The following is a 20,817-nucleotide window of genomic DNA, read 5'->3' on the forward strand; positions in this document are numbered from 1 at the left end:
CTGCAGCGGGAAGGTTCGGGTTGCCTGCCGCCGAGGGCAGCTGCTGCCTGCAGCGGGAAGGTCCGGGCTGCCTGCAGCGGGAAGGTCCGGGCTGCCTGCAGCGGGAAGGTCCGGGCTGCCTGCCGCCGAGGGCAGCTGCTGCCTGCAGCGGGAAGGTCCGGGCTGCCTGCAGCGGGAAGGTCCGGGCTGCCTGCAGCGGGAAGGTCCGGGCTGCCTGCAGCGGGAAGGTCCGGGCTGCCTGCCGCCGAGGGCAGCCGCTGCCTGCAGCGGGAAGGTCCGGGCTGCCTGCAGCGGGAAGGTCCGGGCTGCCTGCAGCGGGAAGGTCCGGGCTGCCTGCAGCGGGAAGGTCCGGGCTGCCTGCAGCGGGAAGGTCCGGGCTGCCTGCAGCGGGAAGGTCCGGGCTGCCTGCAGCGGGAAGGTCCGGGCTGCCTGCAGCGGGAAGGTCCGGGCTGCCTGCAGCGGGAAGGTCCGGGCTGCCTGCCGCCGAGGGCAGCCTGTCTGCCGCTGCAGTCCTTAGGTCCCCGGTGCCATTAGGTATCGGGGCCGGGGGGAAGAGCCACCGAACACGCTGCAGCCTTTAGTTGCTGTCTGAGTGGGAGTGCTATTTTACGGCTGGTTTCTGCCACAGGGGCTGAAAGCTTTTTGTTACGTGTGGGGGTTTGCCACTGGCTTCTCTCTTCAGGAAATGTGCTTCAGGCCTCCCAGCAGGAAAGAAAGGAGGCAGAGCAAGAAAAAGCAAAGCGTGCAAGGCGATGGCTTCTGCAAGAGCTGTGTCTGCAGGCAGCTCGCCGCCGTGTGACGGCGAGGCAGCGCTCACGGTGATCCTATCAGCACCAGCTACGCCGAGGGGGAGTGCGGCTGCTGCCTGCGCGGCCGCGCAGCTCTGTTCCAGCACAGGCAATCCTCGCAGGAGGGTTCCAGGAAAGGCTGCAATAGCTTGAAGTGCTTCTGGTCACGTTCCGCACCCAAACCAAGATGCAGGCAGCCTGCCTGGGAAGCAGGGCCCGTCCCTTCTGCTGCTGCATGGAGCAGATGCAAAGGGAAAGAACTGCCCAGCTCTGCAGGCTCCTGAAAGTCAGGGGTGCACATGGGAGGCCCCCTTGGTCCCCAGTGCTCCACTGAATCCTGCTACCCGTTTCTGGCCTTGCACCCTGAATCACAGAATGGCAGCAGCTGGAAGGGACCTTAGGAGACTACCCTGCTAGAGCAGGTTTACCTGGAGCAGGATGGTATCCAGGCAGGTTTTGAATGACTCCAGAGATGGAGACTCAAACACCCTCTGGGCAGCCTGTTCCAGTGCTATACCACTCTCAAGATAAAGGAGTTCCTCCTTGTGTTTAGCTGGAACACTATGTTCAAGTTTGTTACCTCTCATCCTGTCACTTGGCACCACTGCAAACAGCCTGGCCCCGTCCTGCTGACACCCACCCTTTCAGCACTGAGAGGATCCCCCCTCAGTCTTCTCCAAGGGAACCCCCCCCAAGTCTAGTCCCCTAATCGTATTTGTAGCCTTTTGCTGCACCTCCTCAAGCTGTACTCACTCAACCCTGCCCTTGAACATGGAGCCCAGAACTGGATGCAGTAATCCAGATGTGGCCTCAACAGAGCAGAGGGGGAGGAGAACCTCCCTCGACCTATTTGCCACACTTTCTGATGCACGCCTGGATGCTGTTGGCCTTCTTGGCCACAAGGGCACCTTGCTAGCTCATGGTCATCCTGTTGTCCACCAGGATTCCCGGATCTTCTTCTAGAGAGCTGCTTTCCAGCAGCTGGTGGGTCACAATGCTTAGGATTTACCTAAGGCAGTTTTAGATCCACCTACTGATCGCTCAGGAATGCTGAAGAGATTTTATTGTCATGCTTACAAAGTGCTTAGAAGCCTTTAGGTGAAAGGGAGATGAAAAGGAAAGCTTTAAATTAAGTACTTCATTTCCAGTGGGGTTTTCTTGAGAATGAATGCCACAGGGCACTCTCTCTCTCAATTCCAGGCTCTGGCATTTGATCCAGGTCATTAAGACATCTAAGCTTCAGAAGAAATTATACAACCCTTAGAGCTTCTTCACCAGTGTTTTTGGGCTTTGTTTGATTTGGGATCATAGAATCAACCAGGTTGGAAGAGACCTCCAAGATCATCCAGTCCAACCTATCCAGCCAAGATCATCCAGTCCAGCCCTGCCCAGTCAACCAGACCATGGCACTAAGTGCCTCAGCCAGGCTTTGCTTCAACACCTCCAGGGACAGTTACTCCACTACCTCCCTGGGCAGCCCATTCCAATGCCAATCACTCTCTCTAACAACAACTTCCTCCTAACATCCAGCCTAGGCCTCCCCTGCCACAACTTGAGACTCTGTCCCCTTCTTCTGTTGCTGGTTGCCTGGCAGAAGAGACCAACCCCACCTGGCTACAGCCTCCCTGCAGGTAGTTGTAGACAGCAATGAGCTCTGCCCTGAGCCTCCTCTTCTGCAGGCTGCACACCCCCAGCTCCCTCAGCCTCTCCTCACAGGGCTGTGCTCCAGGCCCCTCCCCAGCTTTGTCACCCTTCTTTGGACACCTTCCAGCACCTCAACATCTCTCTTGAATTGAGGAGCCCAGAACTGGACACAGCACTCAAGGTGTGGCCAGACTAGTGTTGAGCACAGGGCAAGAAGTCCAACCCCTCTGCCAAAGAAGGATCACCTAGGGCAAGTCATACTACATGATCTGTTTCTTCCCACCAAAGACTGCAGAACAAGGGTGCACCATGCTCTTGCAATGGTTGGAGCTCTCCAGGGCACAGCTCTCCATACCAATTCTGCCCCTGTACTCTGCACTGGTTAGACCACACCTTGAGTGCTGTGTTCAGTTCTGGGCCCCCCAGTTTAGGAGGGACATTGAGATGCTTGAGCGTGTCCAGAGAAGGGCAATGAGGCTGGGGAGAGGCCTTGAGCACAGCCCTACGAGGAGAGGCTGAGGGAGCTGGGATTGGTTAGCCTGGAGAAGAGGAGGCTCAGGGGAGACCTTATTGCTGTCTACAACTACCTGAGAGGAGGTTGTGGCCAGGAGGAGGTTGCTCTCTTCTCTCAGGTGGCCAGCACCAGAACAAGAGGACACAGCCTCAGGCTGTGCCAGGGGAAATTTAGGCTGGAGGTGAGGAGAAAGTTCTTCCCTGAGAGAGTCATTGGACACTGGAATGGGCTGCCCGGGGAGGTGGTGGAGTCGCCGTCCCTGGGGCTGTTCAAGGCAGGACTGGACGTGGCACTTGGTGCCATGGTCTGGCCTTGAGCTCTGTGGTAAAGGGTTGGACTTGATGATCTGTGAGGTCTCTTCCAACCCTGATGATACTGTGATACTGTGATTATTTGGTGCTGTCTCATGAACCAGTCTAACAGCAGAACAGATGCTTTTATCTCCTCGTGCAAGCCTGCCCCCTGCTTTCCTGCTCTTCTTGTTTCAGCATCAGACACAACTTTGCTTTGAGATTTGCTGGATCACTTATAAATTCACTTGTTCTAAAACACCTGTTTTCAGTATTTTGATCTGACACATTTCCTGCCTGGCTGCAGGACTCTCTACTTCATGAATATTTTCTTATGGCATCAAGTCTTTAATCCATAGTGAGATTAATCTTTAAGCTCCTGCTTACAGAAACTCAATTCTTCATCCTAAAATGCAGCTTTGGAGTAAAAGAAATGGAAGTTCTGGCTGATCCCTCCTGGACTTGCTGTGTTTCACCCAAATGGAAGGAAATACCAACTCCATTAGCAAAGCCAGAGGTGCAGGAGGCTGCCCTGAAACCAGACAGCCCTTAGTTACTTGTGTGTTTGGGGGGGGACAAACCTAAAATGAAGATGCTCCCCAGAGATCTTGCTTGACGAGCTGATTTGGGGAATAACTAGTCCCCTGACAGGCTCTCTCCTCTTTGGTGCATTTAGCACATGTGAGGCTGGTCCTCTCTTCTCTGCCAGCTTTGCTGTGTCATGCAACAGGCATGCAAGCTGGCACCAGCAGAGCAGGTTTCTCCACAAGGCGCAGCAGTCTCTTGGAGAGCTCCCAGCTGGAGAGGTGAAGCAAGATGTCTTTGGTAGCCTGGCTTGCCTCTGTTCAGAGAGCCACCAGCCAGCACTGAGCTGCCTTCAGTGGCTCTCCCATGGCACAGCTGTCTGGGGAGCATGGGCATTTTACATCGACTCTCCCCTGTTTTAATGCTGCTTCCAAGTTGGAGCCATAAATACAGGAACTTGCTGCTACACTATGGTGTCAAGAAACACTGTGGTGTGTAGCTGCCTGAGCAGTTGTCTTTTCAGAGGTGCCCAGAGACAGGACAAGGGCTAATGGGCACAAACCTGAACGTAACTCAGCACTGCTCAGGCCACACCTTGAGTGCTGTGTCCAGTTCTGGGCTCCTCAGTTCAAGAGAGATGTTGAGGTGCTGGAAGGTGTCCAGAGAAGGGTGACAAAGCTGGTGAGGGGCCTGGAGCACAAATCCTATGAGGAGAGGCTGAGGGAGCTGGGGGTGTGCAGCCTGCAGAAGAGGAGGCTCAGGGCAGACCTCATTGCTGTCTACAACTACCTGAAGGGAGGTTGTAGCCAGGTGGGGTTGGTCTCTTCTGACAGGCACCAGGAACAGAAGAAGGGGACACAGTCTCAAGTTGTGCTGGGGGAGGTCTAGGCTGGATGTTAGGAGGAAGTTGTTGTCAGAGAGAGTGATTGGCATTGGAATGGGCTGCCCAGGGAGGTGGTGGAGTCACTGTCCCTGGAAGTGTTGAAGCCAAGCCTGGCTGAGGCACTTAGTGCCATGGTCTGGTTGACTGGCCAGGGCTGGGTGCTAGGTTGGATTGGATGATCTTGGAGGTCTCTTCCAACCTGCTTGATTCTGTGATTCTATAAGGAGCTCCACCTAAACAGGAGAAGCAACTACTTTAGTTTTAGGGTGACAGAGCACTGGAACAGGCTGCCCAGAGAAGTGGTGGAGTCCCTGGAGACATTCCAAACATGCCTGGATGTGTTCCTGTGTGACCTTCTCTAGGTGGACTTGCCTGGTCAGGGGAGTTGGACTCAGTGATCTCCAGAGATCCTTTTCCTTCCCCTAGCATTCTGCCATGATAAGTTCTAGGAAGGGGCAGAGCTCTGAGGTGATATGTTGAAAAAAAACCCAACCAAACAAAAAGAAAGAAAACCAAAAGAAAAAAGAAAGGTTTCCATTTCCAGAGGAGTCAGGAGGTCCTGATCTGGGATAATGTGACACAAACAATCAAGTGTCTTTCCAGAAGAAAATGTGAATTTGCAGAGATGATTATTTGAGTTACAGCCTGGAATCCTGGGTTGTCTGGTGTAAAGCAGAGATCTACCCAGAGCTACCTGTCCAGGCAGCCAGAGGGCCCCTGCCCCTGTTGCTGGAGGTCTGGCTCCTGGCTGCCAGCACCTGGGACCTTAGACAACTTCCTGGGCAGTGTGGCACAGAGGCCACCACTGCTATTGAGCCCTGGCCCTCAGGAGCTGCTCCAGCTGAGGCTCTTGTCCTTGGCCCCTGCCTGATCTATAGCCATAGATCCTCACCTGCACCCCCAGCTGCTGGCTGTGCTCCCATCTGCCTCAGTTTCCCAGCCCTTAAGAAGCAGCCAGTCCTGGCTGTTCACAGAATCAGAGTGCCTCAGGTTGGAAGGGATCCTCAAAGGTCATCTTGTCCAACCCCTCTGCAGGCAGCAGGGACATCTTTAACTAGATCAGCTTGCTCAGGGTCCCATCAAATTTGACCTTGAATGTCTCTAGGAATGGGGCCTCCAGCACATCTCTGAGCAACCTGTTCCAGTATCTCACCACTCTCACTGTAAAGAACTTCCTCCTTAGGGAGGAGGAGGAACTGTGCCATGGCTCCCTGGCATCTAGCCAGGATGACTTCTGACACCTTCAGTGAATTGCTGATGACTCCTGTAAATGAAGACCTGTTTCCTGAACCAATAGAACAAAGAGTTTCTGTGTTTGAGCTTCAGTCACAGAGAGGATGAAAATGCTAGCAAATGATTCATGTCTGTCTTGTAACAGCTGGTTCTGCACGCAGATAGGAACACAGATTAACAGCAGTCCCACAGAGGCTGTCCAGTGCAGCAGCACTGCTCTCTGCTGAGACAGGGAGGGCCTAGAAGAGAATAAAGCAGCCACTGAATTTGAGATGTTGAATGTTTGACATGGCAGAATCATGGAGTGCCAGGTTGGAAGGAGAAGAGAAGAGAATAAAGCAGCCACTGAATTTGAGATGTTGAATGTTTGACATGGCAGAATCATGGAGTGCCAGGTTGGAAGGAGAAGAGAAGAGAAGAGAAGAGAAGAGAAGAGAAGAGAAGAGAAGAGAAGAGAAGAGAAGAGAAGAGAAGAGAAGAGAAGAGAAGAGAAGAGAAGAGAAGCGAAGAGAAGAGAAGAGAAGAGAAGAGAAGAGAAGAGAAGAGAAGAGAAGAGAAGAGAAGAGAAGAGAAGAGAAGAGAAGAGAAGAGAAGAGAAGAGAAGAGAAGAGAAGAGAAGAGAAGAGAAGAGAAGAGAAGAGAAGAGAAGAGAAGAGACCAGCCACTGAATTTGAGAGGTTGAATGTTTGACATGGCAGAATCATGGAGTGCCAGGTTGGAAGGAGAAGAGAAGAGAAGAGAAGAGAATAAACCAGCCACTGAGTTTGAGATGTTGAATGTTTGACATGGCAGAATCATGGAGTGCCAGGTTGGAAGGAGAAGAGAAGAGAATAAACCAGCCACTGAATTTGAGATGCTGGATGTTTGACATGGCAGAATCATGGAGTGCCAGGTTGGAAGGAGAAGAGAAGAGAATAAAGCAGCCACTGAATTTGAGATGTTGGATGTTTGACATGGCAGGATCATGGAGTGCCAGGTTGGAAGGAGAAGAGAATAAAGCAGCCACTGAATTTGAGATGTTGGATGTTTGACATGGCAGGATCATGGAGTGCCAGGTTGGAAGGAGCATCTGGTCCAACCTACTTGCTGCAGTTACACAGAGGACCTTTCAAACGCTGTGCTAGTCTGAAGCTAGCTGGAATGTTTTGGTGAGAAGGAGTAGATTACAGGCTGTGGAAGGAAAGCAAGGCTGATGTCTGCTGCACTCAGAGGCTTGCTGAGATGGATAAGAAAAAGAATCAAAACACAGATAAAGCACTCTGCTGGGGAGCTTCGAGCTGCATTTCCCTCTCTAACCTCACCCTCTGTTTTTTTTCCTTTCCTAACCCACTTTGCTTCCTAACCCCCTGGCCCAACCTCCATTCTTCCTTGGGACTGGGGTAAGGTTGAGAGGGGTAAGAGGAAGGTAAAGGGGTGGTTGGGAGCCCCTCCCGGGGACTCAGGTTTCTGGGAGGGCTGCTGTGTTTCTGTATTACCTTTTACCTTGTCTATGTCTGTCTATCACTGTATATACTGTAACTCTCTGCTTGTCTGTTGTGCTGAGCTGTAAATACAAAGCTTCATTCATATTTCCATAGCCCCTGAGTCTAGTCTGGGTGATTTCCAAAGGGGGGGGGGGGGGGCACTGGGAACACCCAAACCATCACAAACATTGCTAGAGCACTGGTCTCACTTGAGCAAACAGCTCTTCTCCCCTTCCTGGTGCTGGCAGGTACCAGACCAACAGCCCCTCCTCCCAGGCACCCATGGGTGAAGCCAGTGTGCTTCTTGCAGCAGGGGCTGCAGCAATCCCTTTGGAGGGATTGCTCTTGCAGAGAGGAAGGAGCCCTGTTTTGTAAGATCATAGAATCAACCAGGTTGGAAGAGACATCCAAGATCATCACAGAACTGGACACAGCACTCAAGGTGTGGCCTGAGCAGTGCTGAGTACAGGGGCAGAATAACCTCCCTTGTCCTGCTGGCCACAATGCTCCTGAGCCAGCCCAGGATGCCATTGGCTCTCTTGGCCACCTGGGCACACTGCTGCCTCATCTTCAGCTACTCTCTACCAGCACCCCCAGGTCCCTCTCTGCCTGGCTGCTCTCAGCCACTCTGTCCCCAGCCTGTAGTGCTGCTTGGGGTTGTTGTGGCCAAAGTGCAGAATCCTGCACTTGGCCTTGTTCAGTCTCATCCCATTGGCCTCTGCCCACCCATCCAGCCTGGCCAGGTCCCTCTGCAGGGCTCTCCTACCTGGCTTAATGCACTGTTTCCTAGAGTGACAGCTGCTAAATATTTGCTTATGTCCCAGCTGTGATGGTTTGGGTGTTACCCACCCCCTCAGCACTAAAGACATCAGCCAGAGCAGACTCAGCCAAGCTGACAGTTAGAATGCAGCTTTATAATTACAGCTCAGCACAATATCCAAGCAGGTATTTACAATAGGAACAGCCATAGGCAGAAACAGACAAGTTAAAAAGCAATAGAGAAACACAGCAGCCCTCCCAGAAACCAGAGTCCCCAGGAGGGGCTCCCAAACACCTCCTTTCCACCCCTCTACCTTATCCCAGACTTCACCTTACGTTCAAGGTGAGTTTGGAGGGTCGGCCAGGGAGGTTAGGAAGCAGAAGGATTAGTCACACAGACAGCAAGTTAGGGAAGATGTACAGGGTTAACCCTCCTGGGTCTTGAACCTGACCCCAGGTGGTTGTGACCCCTCCTCAGGGCTGGGTCTGAACACTACCAGGTGATGGTAAAGGGTTGGACTTGATGATCTGTGAGGTCTCTTCCCACCTTGGTGATACTGTGATACTGTGATACTGTGATGGTGCTTAGCCCACTCCCCCTTCTTGCCTGTGACCCATAAAAGCAGGGAGACTTCCCTGTTTCTTTCTCTCTCCCCTGCCTTCCTGCTCACCAGAAATCACCACTCCTGTTCCCTGCTGCTCTTTGCCTTACCACATGGCCATCATCACCACGAGGTGGACAAAACCCATTGCCATCAAATCTGGTTGTATATTTACGTGTTTTGTACCTTGTTTCCCCTTCCCTATCCCTTTGTAACTTCCCTACCTCAGATACCTTTTATTTATTGATAAACCTTTTCTTCTTTTAACTTCCAAATGGCAGTGAGATTATATATTTGGGTCTGCTTTACCTTCCCTCTCTCTCCATCTAATTCCTTTCCTTTTGGGAAAGAAGGGGAAAGAGGGAAGGGCATCCTATAAATTGCTATTGGTTAATATATTTGAGTCCCTGGGAAACTTAAATTAGAACCAAGACAGAAGAAAAGGGAGGCAGCCAGAGCCAGAGAGCAACTCTGTTATCTATGTTTGTGTTCTTGTTTTTATCCATCTCAGCAAGCCTATGAGTGCAGCAGCCATCACCACTGTTTCCTTTTCACAGCCTGGCATCTAATTCTTCTCACTGGAATATTCTAGCTAGCTTCAAACTAGCACCCCACCAAATGATCTCTGAGCAGCTGTGCTATGGGGCTCAGGAATGCAAATCAGTCCCTAGGAAAATACTGTTATCAGCTTCTCAATGGCTACCTTAAACAAATCAGCTACGAACAGTGCTCCCAGCCCTACTGTACCTGTTGTACCAGCCCAGCATTCCTGTGGCTGGGAGGGAGGAGAGGGGACTACCTGGCAGGAAAGGCCACGGGTAGCTCTGAGTGGGTGAGTGTGCTCATGGAAGAGTTAAATGTACTGAGTTTGGTGTGATGGTTTGGGTGTTGTCTGCCCCCCCAACACTTTGGAAATCACCCAGACTAGACTCAGCAGCTCTGGAAATGGAATGAAGCTTTGTATTTACAGCTTAGCACAACAGACAAGCAGAGAGTTACAGTATATGCAGTTACAGTCACAAATAGACAAGGTAAAAGGTAATACAGACACACAACAGCCCTCCCAGAAACCTGAGTCCCCAGGAGGGGCTCCCAACCGCCCCTCCACCTTCCCCCTACCCCTCTCAACCTTACCCCAGTCCCAAGGAAGAATGGAGGTTTGGCCAGGGGGGTTAGGAAGCAAAGTGGATCAGTCAGAGAAACAGCAGAGAGGCTAGAGAGAAATGCAGCTCAGAGCTCCCCAGCACAAGTGCCTTATCTATGTTTGGATTCTTCTTGTATCTCTCAGCAAGCCTATGAGTGCAGCAGGCATCATTCTGTTTCCCTTCCACCGCCTGTAATCTAGTCCTTGCCACCAAAACATTCCAGCTAGATTCAAACTGGCACAGTGTGGCCATTCAGTTGTGCTTGTGAGAGGTAGCAGGAGTTACCTTTCCCCAGAAGGGGACAGTCCTGGTCCTCTCTTTGCTGTTCATTTTGTGCTCATGAGAGCTGTACTGGCTGGAACAGACCAGGATCTGAAGGAGGTGTTCAAGAACTGCATCATCATTTGGAACACAAAGCCTATGAGGAGAGGCTGAGGGAGCTGGGGGTGTGCAGCCTGCACAAGAGGAGGCTCAGGGCAGAGCTCATTGCTGTCTACAACTACCTGAAGGGAGGCTGTAGCCAGGTGGGGTTGGGCTCTTCTGCCAGGCAACCAGCAACAGAAGAAGGGGACACAGCCTCAAGCTGTGCAATCAGGGGAGGTCTAGGCTGGATGTTAGGAGGAAGATGTTGGCAGAGAGAGTGATTGGCATTGGAATGGGCTGCCCAGGGAGGTGGTGGAGTCACTGTCCCTGGAGGTCAACCAGACCATGGCACTAAGTGCCTCAGCCAGGCTTTGCTTCAATACCTCCAGGGACAGCAACTCCACCACCTCCCTGGGCAGCCCATTCCAATGCCAATCACTCTCTCTGCCAACAACTTCCTCCTAACAACCAGCCTAGACCTGCACTGGCACAGCTTGAGACTGTGTCCCCTTGTTCTGTTGCTGGTTGCCTGGCAGAAGAGCCCAACCCCACCTGGCTACAGCCTCCCTGCATGTAGTTGTAGACAGCAATGAGCTCTGCCCTGAGCCTCCTCTTCTGCAGGCTGCACACCCCCAGCTCCCTCAGCCTCTTCTCATAAGGTTTGTGTGCCAAAGTCCATCTTCTCTACATATTCCCAGTTGGACAGACAGTAACATCTCCTAGCATGGGCACATTTGTACCAGCTACAGGTGATCATAAAGGAGCAGTTCTGTCCAATAAAATCAGTGGTACCAGCTGAATGCTCTTACGCTGCTGTGACTGCAGCTGCCACAGCCTCCCTGTGCAAACAGTCACTGCAGACAGCAATGAGCTCTGCCCTGAGCCTCTTCTTCTGCAGGCTGCACACCCCCAGCTCCCTCAGCCTCTCCTCACAGGCTTTGTGTTCCAGGCCTTTCACCAAGCAGCTGTAGTCACCCTCCGCTGCTGCTCCCAGCCACCTCCACCTGCCCTTTCCTGCGTGCTGAAGCAGGTGCTGGAGTGGCCTCGGGGTGAGCTGATGCAGCTGGCTGATCTGGCTGAAGTTACTCACTTTTTGCAGCAAGGTCAGTTTGCTGCTGTTAGCAGTCAGACACCACACAGCCACTAGATGCAATCACAGGGAAGCAGCCCGACAGGAAACAAGGACCTCCCCTGGCTTGCAGATCAGCTCAGCTGTCACACCAAACTAAGCTGCACCTCAAGCAGCAGCTGCACCAACCCAGCCATGCTGCTGCTCCTGGGCTGGGCAGATCACTGGGTAGTTTACCTCCCTGCCTGTGCTCTTCTGCTCTAAGGAACATCTTTTCAGTGCCAGCAGTGTATTTTTGTCTGCCTTGTTCTGAGTGAGTAGGATTGCACTCTGGCAGGCAATTTCAGCCTCTCCTGATTTGTGGACTGCTGCTGGAGAGGCAGACCCTGCACAGCAAGACTAAATTTATAGACTTCCATTTCTTTGTGGCTTTTGTGGCCCTTGGAAGTCGTTCACCTGTAGACTGAAACCTACAGTTGAGCAGGACTGCTGAGAACACTCAGGTCCTGTCAGACTCCTTTGACATCATTTTCTTCTCTCTCTCTTTTTTTTCCCCTTTCTCTCTCACCAAGGATAATAAAATCAGAGCAGGCTGTGGCATATGAGACTGCTGAAATAAACCAAGATGGAAGCTTTGAACTAAACCCTCCTCACTCCAGTTTCCTAATGGACAGCACAGGACAAATTACTGAGGTGAGACAGAACCACAGAAACATTCCAGTTGGAGAAGACCTTTGGGATCACCAGGTCCAGCCGAGAGCCCTACTCTACAACAGCCACCCTAAGCCTCACCCCCAAGCACCACATCCAGACAAGTTTTAAACCTCTCCAAGGTAAGTGCCTCACCCACCTCCCTGGGCAGCCCAGTCCAATGCCATGAAACAATTCTTCCTGGTGTCCAGTCTAAACTGAGCCTGTTGCAGCTGGAGGCCGTTCCCTCTTGTTCTGTCACTAGTTACCTGTGAGAAGAGACCAGCACCAACCTCTCCACAAGGTCCTTTCAGGTAGCTGTAAACAGCAATGAGGTCTCCCCTCAGCCTCCTCTTCTTCAAACCAACCATCCCCAGCTCCCTCACTTGCTCCTCATGAGATGCTCCAGCCCCTTCCCCTGCTTCCTTGCACTCACTCCAGCACCTCCACATCTCCCCTGCAGTGAGGTGCCCAAAACTGAACACAAGGCTTCCCGTTCTCTTTATCTGTGAGCAGGCTGCCCTCAAGGGAGATGAGCAGATCCTCCGTGGCACGGCAGTCACAGATGTACCCTTCTGCAGGGGCTGTGCTAGCCCCTGTACCTTCTCTTGGGTGGCAGATGTTCCTCTTGGAGAGGCTCCTGGCCCCATCCCTGCAGAAAGCTGTCTTTGGTGTGATGGGACTTGAGTGGCAATACTGCCTCACTCTGCAATCACTGAATCATTGAATGCCTTGGGTGGGAAGGGACCTTAAAGATCATTCAGTTCCAACCTCCCTGCCATGGGCAGGGACATCTCCCACTTGATAAGGCTGTTCAAGGCCTCATCCAACCTGTCCAGGGAGGGGACATCCACAGCCTCCATGGGCAACCTGTTCTGCTGTCTCAGTACCCTCACTGGAAAGAATTTCTTCCTAGAATCCAGTCTAAATCTACCCTCTCCCAGCTTCAAGCTATTCTCCCTCTGCTTATCACTACAAGCCCTTGTAAAAAGCCCCTCCCCAGCTTTCTTGAAGCCCCCTTTCAGGTACTGGAAGGCTGCTATAAGGTCTGCCTGGACCCTTCTCTTCTCCAAGCTGAACAGCCTCAACTCTCAAATTTGACCTGTGCCCACAGGGGAGGTGCTTCAGCCCTCTGATTATCTTGGTGGCCCTCCTCTGAACCCATCCATCACTGCCATGTCCTTCTTGTGTTGGGAGCCCCAGAACTGGATGCAGTACTGCATGTGCAGTCTCAAATGAATGGGGCAGAGGGGCAGAATCACCTCCCTCAGCCTGCTGGTCACACTTCTTTTGAAGCAGCTCAGCACACAGTTGCCTTCTGGGCTGCCAGTGCACATTGCCAGCTTGTGTTGAGCTTTCCATCAGCTGACACCCCCAGATCCTTCTCCACGGGACTGCTCTCAAACCACTCCTTGCCTAGGCTGTATTTGTGCTTGGGATTGCCCCAACCCAGGTGCTGGAGGCCTCCTTCCTTACATCCCACTCTCTTTTTAAACTGGCTTTATTCCCAGATCTGCTTCACAGTCCAGGCTGGTAAACAATCAAGTTACTGCAATTGTCACAGTGAAGGGCTGCAGAGAGAAGAGTATGAAAGAGATGCCAAGGGAGTGATAGGACAAGGAGCAATGGGTGTAAGTTGCAGCACAGGAGGTTCCACCTCAAGACAAGGGGGAACTTCTTTACTGTAAGGGTCACAGAGCACTGGCACAGGCTGCCCAGAGAGGTTGTGGAGTCTCCTTCTCTGGAGACTTTCAAGGCCTGTCTGGCTGCACTCCTCTGTGATCTGTGCTAGGTTGAGTGGCCCTGCTCTGGCAGAAGTTTGGACTCAATGATCACCTTGGGTCCCATCCAACTCCTAATATCCTGTGATCTTGTGACAGCATCTCCTTATGATGCCAACCCCTCCGTTTTCATCAAGGCAGAGTTCAAGACTGCCACATTGAGTACATCTGGCTTAAAATGTCTGCAGTTTATTTGCACACCTCCTACTTCACATCTCTGTGATGCTGGAGAGGAATTGCTGCTGAACAGGCCATGTGTTTTGCTCTTAAAAATAGGGAGAGACATCAATCCTCTTCCTTTCACATGCTTGGTAATGAAACCCTTGAAGAAGGAGGGGAATGACAATTTCACATGCAAAATAAAACAGTTGTGGAGTCATCCAGTGGTGAGCTATGACCTGCTCAGCACCAATGTCTCTGAAGCACCAGGAAGACACAAACCAGAAAGCTGTAAACAAACTGTAGATGTCTTATCAGTGGTAGTGGGATTGTGAGCCCTAGGTGAGGGGCTGGATTTGATGATCTCAAAGGTCTTTTCCAACCTCAACTGTTCTAGGTCTCCATATCTCATGTCAAACAGGTTTCAGGATGGCTATGTGCTAGTTTGAAGCCAGCTAGAATGTTTTGGTGAGAAGAATTAGATTACAGGCTGTGAAAAGGGAACAATGGTGATGTCTGCTGCACTCATCATAGGCTTGCTGAGATGGATAAGAATGAGAACACAAATATAGATAAGGCAGTTGCTGTCTGGGCTTTGGGCTGAACTTCTCTATTCTCTCTAACCTAACCTGCTGTTTGTGTGTGTCTCGGTTCTAGTTTAAATTCCCAGAGACTCAGATAAATTTGATAGAACCCATAACAATTTTATAGAGTGCCCTTCCCTCTTCCCCTTTCTGTCCCAAAAGAAAGAAATTAGAAGTAGAGAGGGATCTGGGGGTGCTGATTGATACCCACCTGAACATGAGCCAGCAGTGTGCCCAGGTGGCCAAGAGAGCCAGTGGCATCCTGGCCTGCATCAGGAATGCTGTGGGCAGCAGGAGCAGGAAGGTCATTCTGCCCCTGTACTCTGCACTGCTTAGACCACACCTTGAGTGCTGTGTTCAGTTCTGGGCCCCCAGTTCAGGAGGGACATTGAGATGCTTGAGCGTGTCCAGAGAAGGGTGACGAGGCTGGGGAGAGGCCTTGAGCACAGCCCTACGAGGAGAGGCTGAGGGAGCTGGGATTGGTTAGCCTGGAGAAGAGGAGGCTCAGGGGAGACCTCATTGCTGTCTACAACTACCTGAGGGGAGGTTGTGGCCAGGAGGAGGTTGCTCTCTTCTCTCAGGTGGCCAGCACCAGAACAAGAGGACACAGCCTCAGGTTGCACCAGGGGAGATTTAGGCTGGAGGTGAGGAGAAAGTTCTTCCCTGAGAGAGTCATTGGACACTGGAATGGGCTGCCCGGGGAGGTGGTGGAGTCGCCGTCCCTGGAGCTGTTCAAGGCAGGACTGGACGTGGCACTTGGTGCCATGGTCTGGCCTTGAGCTCTGTGGTAAAGGCTTGGACTTGATGGTCTGTGAGGTCTCTTCCAGCCTTGGTGATACTGTGACTTTTATCATTTTAGCGGTCACCTAGGAGCCAGGAGAGAAGTCCCTCAGGACTGGAAAGCCCTGAAGATCAAAAGAAGAAAAACTTCTCTAACCACGAGTGAAAGAAACAAGATGGCAGCTTCAGCATCATGCTTATTGCAAAAGGATTCACCTTTCCAGTTAATTTGCTTTTGGCACAGAGCTTGTTCTCCTCAACCTGTAAAACACATCAGAGGGAAGCCAGCTGTTTAGCAAGAAAAGGTCTAGGTTGGGTTTTTTTACCTTCAGTGTCACATTTCACTCTGATAGGAGTCAAGAACTGGCTGGATGGCCAAGCCCAGAGAGTGGTGGTGAATGGTGCCACATCCAGCTGGCAGCTGTCACTAGTGGTGTGCCCCAAGGATCAGTGCTGGGCACAGTCTGTTCAACAACTTTATCAATGATCTGGACCAGGGGATTGAGTCCAGCATCAGTAAGTTTGCAGATGACACCAAGCTAGGAGCAGCTGTGGAGCTGTAGGAGAGCCCTGCAGAGGGACCTTGCCAGGCTGGATGGGTGGGCAGAGGCCAATGGGATGAGACTGAACAAGGCCAAGTGCAGGGTTCTACACTTTGGCCACAACAACCCCAAGCAGCACTACAGGCTGGGGACAGAGTGGCCGAGAGCAGCCAGGCAGGAAGAAAGGGAACTGGGGGCACTGGTAAAGAGTAGCTGAAGATGAGGCAGCAGTGTGCCCAGGTGGCCAAGAGAGCCAATGGCATCCTGGCCTGCATCAGGAACAGTGTGGCCAGCAGGACAAGGGAGGTTCTTCTGCCCCTGTGCTCAGCACTGCTCAGGCCACACCTTGAGTGCTGTGTCCAGTTCTGGGCTCCTCAATTCAAGAGAGATGTTGAGGTGCTGGAAGGTGTCCAGAGAAGGGCAACAAAGCTGGTGAGGGGCCTGGAACACAAAGCCTATGAGGAGAGGCTGAGGGAGCTGGGGGTGTGCAGCCTGCAGAAGAGGAGGCTCAGGGCAGACCTCATTGCTGTCTACAACTGCCTGAAGGGAGGTTGTAGCCAGGTGGGGTTGGTCTCTTCTGCCAGGCAACCAGCAACAGAACAAGGGGACACAGCCTCAAGTTGTGCTGGGGGAGGTCTCAGCTGGATGTTAGGAGGAAGTTGTTGGCAGAGAGAGTGACTGGCATTGGAATGGGCTGCCCAGGGAGGTGGTGGAGTTGCCATCCCTGGAGGTGTTGAAGCAAAGCCTGGCTGAGGCACTTAGTGCCATGGTCTGGTTGACTGGCTAGGGCTGGGTGCTAGGTTGGACTGGCTGAGCTTGGAGGTCTCTTCCACCCTGGTTGATGCCATGATTGCATGATCTTGCTTTCTAATGCCTTGCAGGAGTTAGCTTGATGATTCTTTCTGACACCCTGAAGCTCCAAGGTGCTACAAAGAAGTAGTGAAAGGATTAGATAGTTGCCTTGGTCGCTGCTGATAACCACAGCCAGCAGGTTGGAACACCAGGAACTGAGGTTTCTGTGGGGATGGTATGAGGCAGACAGCTTCATCCTGAACCTGCCTAGGACTGCAGCATTGTTTCCTTTTCTCCTTCGAACAATCAGGCTCATGGGCAGTGATTTACTGGCCTTGCTTCCAGAGGCTTGGAAGCTGTTTAGCTGTAGCAAAGCCTCAGACAAAGGAAGACAATACCTCTTCACAAAGTCTCAGCTGCTCACTGTCTAACTGAGCTCTTGCTTGCCAAGGGATGTAGTAAGGTCCTCAATACACTGCAGACTGTTAGAGGACAAGTAAAAACTCTGCCTGGGTAGTTGGCCAACGCTCAAAGATTTTCACTACCCTAAGTGCCATTAACACACTTCCACCACACCCCCTCCTCCACTCCCCAACCTTAAATTCCACAGCAACTCGGCTCCCTCTGTGATACTGTTTTGCATGCATGGCTGGACACAGGAAATGTGCCAGCTCTTACCTGACAGCTTGTTGCTGCATGCTGCAGCATGGAAATTATCCCTGGCTGTTGACACAGGTCACCCTTCTTCAGCATCGCTTCGCTTAAGCAACCATATGGTGTGTTTTCATCTGCAGCTGTACACACACAACAGACCTGCTCCTCCAGCCCAGAGCGTCCCCTGCAAGGCTGGGGAGCCCTAGGGGTTGCCAGGGAGCTGGCAGGGAAGGACAGGCCTGCTCCTGCAGCTCAGTGTCTGGGCACCCAGCCTGTTCTCTGGCTCCCTTCTAAGTTCCCTGCGTGACCAGGCGGCTCCTTGCTTTCATTTCTGGGTGCCTCCTATTTCCTCGTGGATGAAATGCACCTGCTCTGGAGCTGGCTGTGTGCTAGTTTGAGCCTAGCTAGAATGTTTTGGTGAGAAGAATTAGATTACAGGCTGTGAAAGGGAAACAATGGTGATGTCTGCTGCACTCACAGGCTTGCTGAGATGGATAAGAACAAGGATGTAAATATAAATAATGCAGTCGCTCTCTGTCTGGGCCTTGGGCTGCATCTCTCTAACCTCACCTGCCATCTCTGTGACTAATCCACCTGCTTCCTAACCCCCCTGGCTGACCCTCCATGCTACCTTAAACACAAGGCAAGATCCTGGGGAAAGGTTGAGGGGTAGGGGGAAGGTGGAAGGGTGGTTGGGAGCCCCTCCTGGGGACTCAGGTTTCTGGGAGGGCTGCTGTGTTTCTGTATTACCTTTTCCCTTGTCTATGTCTGTCTATCACTGTATATACTGTAACTCTCTGCTTGTCTATTGTGCTAAGCTGTAAAAACAAAGCTTCATTCAATTTCCAGAGCTGCTGAGTCTGGTCTGGGTGATTTATAAAGTGTGTGGGGGGACAGGGAACACCCAAACCATCACAGGGTGCACTCAGAGTCATGGCCAAAGGCAGCCTGTGGTGTGAATGCTTCTATCCCAGCAGCTTTGCCTGAAGCCAAACCGATCCTCACCCTGCCTGTCCTGTCACCTCGGGCTACAGCCGTGCTGGCTGCTGACCACTGCCTCTCAGTGCCGCTTCAGACCCCTCTCAGTTGCCACCTCACTCACTTGGGAACAGGCTGCTCTTCCCCCACACTGCAAAGGCCATACCTGCACCACAGAACAAACGAAATCAACACTGCAGAGTGTTCATTGCACAATGGCAGGTGTTGGAAGGGGCCTCTGGAGATCAGAGTTCAACCTCCCTGACAGGGCAGGTGCACCTAGAAGAGAGCACGTAGGAACATATCCAGGTTGCATGGGGGTCGGTTTAGATTGGATATCAGAAGAAACTTCATAACTGAAAGGGTTCTCAAAGACTGGAAGAGGCTCCCCAAGGAGCAGGTTGAATCCCTGATTCCTGGAGATGTTTAAAAGATGCAGAGATGTGGTGCTAAGGGACATGGCTTAGCCTCAGACTTGGCAGAATCAGAGACCAGTTGGACTCAGAGACCTTAAAGGTCTTCTACCTGAAGGGAGGCTGTAGCCAGGTGGGGTTGGTCTCTTCTCCCAGGCAACCAGCAACAGAAGAAGGGGACACAGTCTCAAGTTGTGCCAGGGCAGGTCTAGGCTGGAGGTTAGGAGGAAGTTGTTGGCAGAGAGAGTGATTGGCATTGGAATGGGCTGCCCAGGGAGGTGGTGGAGGCACCGTCCCCGGAGGTGTTCAAGCAAAGCCTGACTGAGACACTTAGTGCCATGGTCTGGTTGACTGGCTAGGGCTGGGTGCTAGGTTGGCCTGGATGATCTTGGAGGTCTCTTCCAACCTGCTTGATTCTGTGATTCTATGATTCTCCAACCGAAATGATTCTATGCTCCATTGCTGGACTCGGCCCCCGGAGGAGCTGAGTTTGTAACTGTATGTGAACACCAGAGCTGCCTGAAGGAAAGGTTCAGTGCTCTGCTGTCCCCATGCAGGGATGGCTGATAGCACACAGGCAAGAGCTGGAAAAGTCAGCTGAATAACATCACCTGTCTGTTAACAAACAGCATAGAATGGCTCAAGTTTGCCCACCCTTGAACTCTCCCTCGTTTCTGGAGAGCTGTGTCCCATCTTCTTGGGGTGAAATACTGAGATGATTGCTGCAGAGTTTTACAGCACATGAAATGGGGCAGGCTGGTAATACGCTAGAGACTATCTGGAGCAGCAGCTGCTACACTTTCAAAGAGCATTACTGAGCTTTTTATAGTTGGCTGCAGTTGGCACCATGGCTAAATAGAGCCTTGCTCTAAAATACATCCTGCTCAGCCTAGGCAACCTCAAAGCCTTGCCTTGGTGGGAGGAGAAGGGGTCACAGGAAGCAGTGCTGTGACAGCTGAGGATGTGTTTTCTTCTCTTTTCTGTGTCTATCAGCAATGTCCTTGATAGGCTTTCTTCAGGAAGATTGGCTGCCTCTGGAGAAGAATGACAGGGTGAAATGGCTCATCCTGGGACCCAACACTCAGCTCTGGTCCTGGCCAGCTGTGACTGACAGTGTTAGTGACCTAGTGAGCAGGTAGCTCTCTTGGTGCCTCATGGATGACTGCCCAGAACAAAAGAGAAAAAATACAACAACCCCAAGCAGCACTACAGGCTGGGGCCAGAGTGGCTGAGAGCAGCCAGGCAGAGAGGGACCTGGGAGTGCTGGTAGAGAGTAGCTGAACATGAGCCAGCAGTGTGCCCAGGTGGCCAAGAGAGCCAATGGCATCCTGGCCTGGCTCAGGAGCAGTGTGGCCAGCAGGACAAGGGAGGTTCTTCTGCCCCTGTACTCAGCACTGCTCAGGCCACACCTTGAGTGCTGTGTCCAGTTCTGGGCTCCTCAATTCAAGAGAGATGTTGAGGTGCTGGAAGGTGTCCAGAGAAGGGCAACAAAGCTGGTGAGGGGCCTGGAACACAAAGCCTATGAGGAGAGGCTGAGGGAGCTGGGGGTGTGCAGCCTGCACAAGAGGAGGCTCAGGGCAGAGCTCATTGCTGTCTACAACTGCCTGAAGGGAGGCTGTAGCCAGGTGGGGTTGGGCTCTTCTGCCAGGCAAGCAGCAACAGAACAAGGGGACACAGTCTCAAGCTGTGCCAGGGCAGGTCTAGGCTGGATGTTAGGAGGAAGTTGTTGGCAGAGAGAGTGATTGGCATTGGAATGGGCTGCCCAGGGAGGTGGTGGAGTCACCATCCCTGGAGGTGTTGAAGCCAAGCCTGGCTGAGGCACTTAGTGCCATGGTCTGGTTGACTGGCTAGGGCTGGGTGCTAGGTTGGACTGGATGAGCTTGGAGGTCTCTTTCAACCTGGCTGACTGTATGATTCTTTGATCACTCAGCTTTGCAGCAAAGTCTCAGCACTCTTCTTACCTCAAAGACAGCCTCCCAGATGTGAAGATGAGAGAGCACAAGAGGCAAAAGGTGGTCTGGTGAAGATACAGAGGACGGCGAAGACAGCAGTAGAGAGCTGCTGCTGCCACTGCCACCTGGAGTCACTCTCGATCTGGGATTGCAAGCTGTCTCATTTGGAGTCACAAATGTGTTTGCTCTTTGGCATGAGTCCAACAGCACAGAG

The sequence above is a fragment of the Pogoniulus pusillus genome, chromosome 25 (genome assembly GCF_015220805.1).
Source record: "Pogoniulus pusillus isolate bPogPus1 chromosome 25, bPogPus1.pri, whole genome shotgun sequence".
Taxonomy (NCBI): domain Eukaryota; kingdom Metazoa; phylum Chordata; class Aves; order Piciformes; family Lybiidae; genus Pogoniulus; species Pogoniulus pusillus.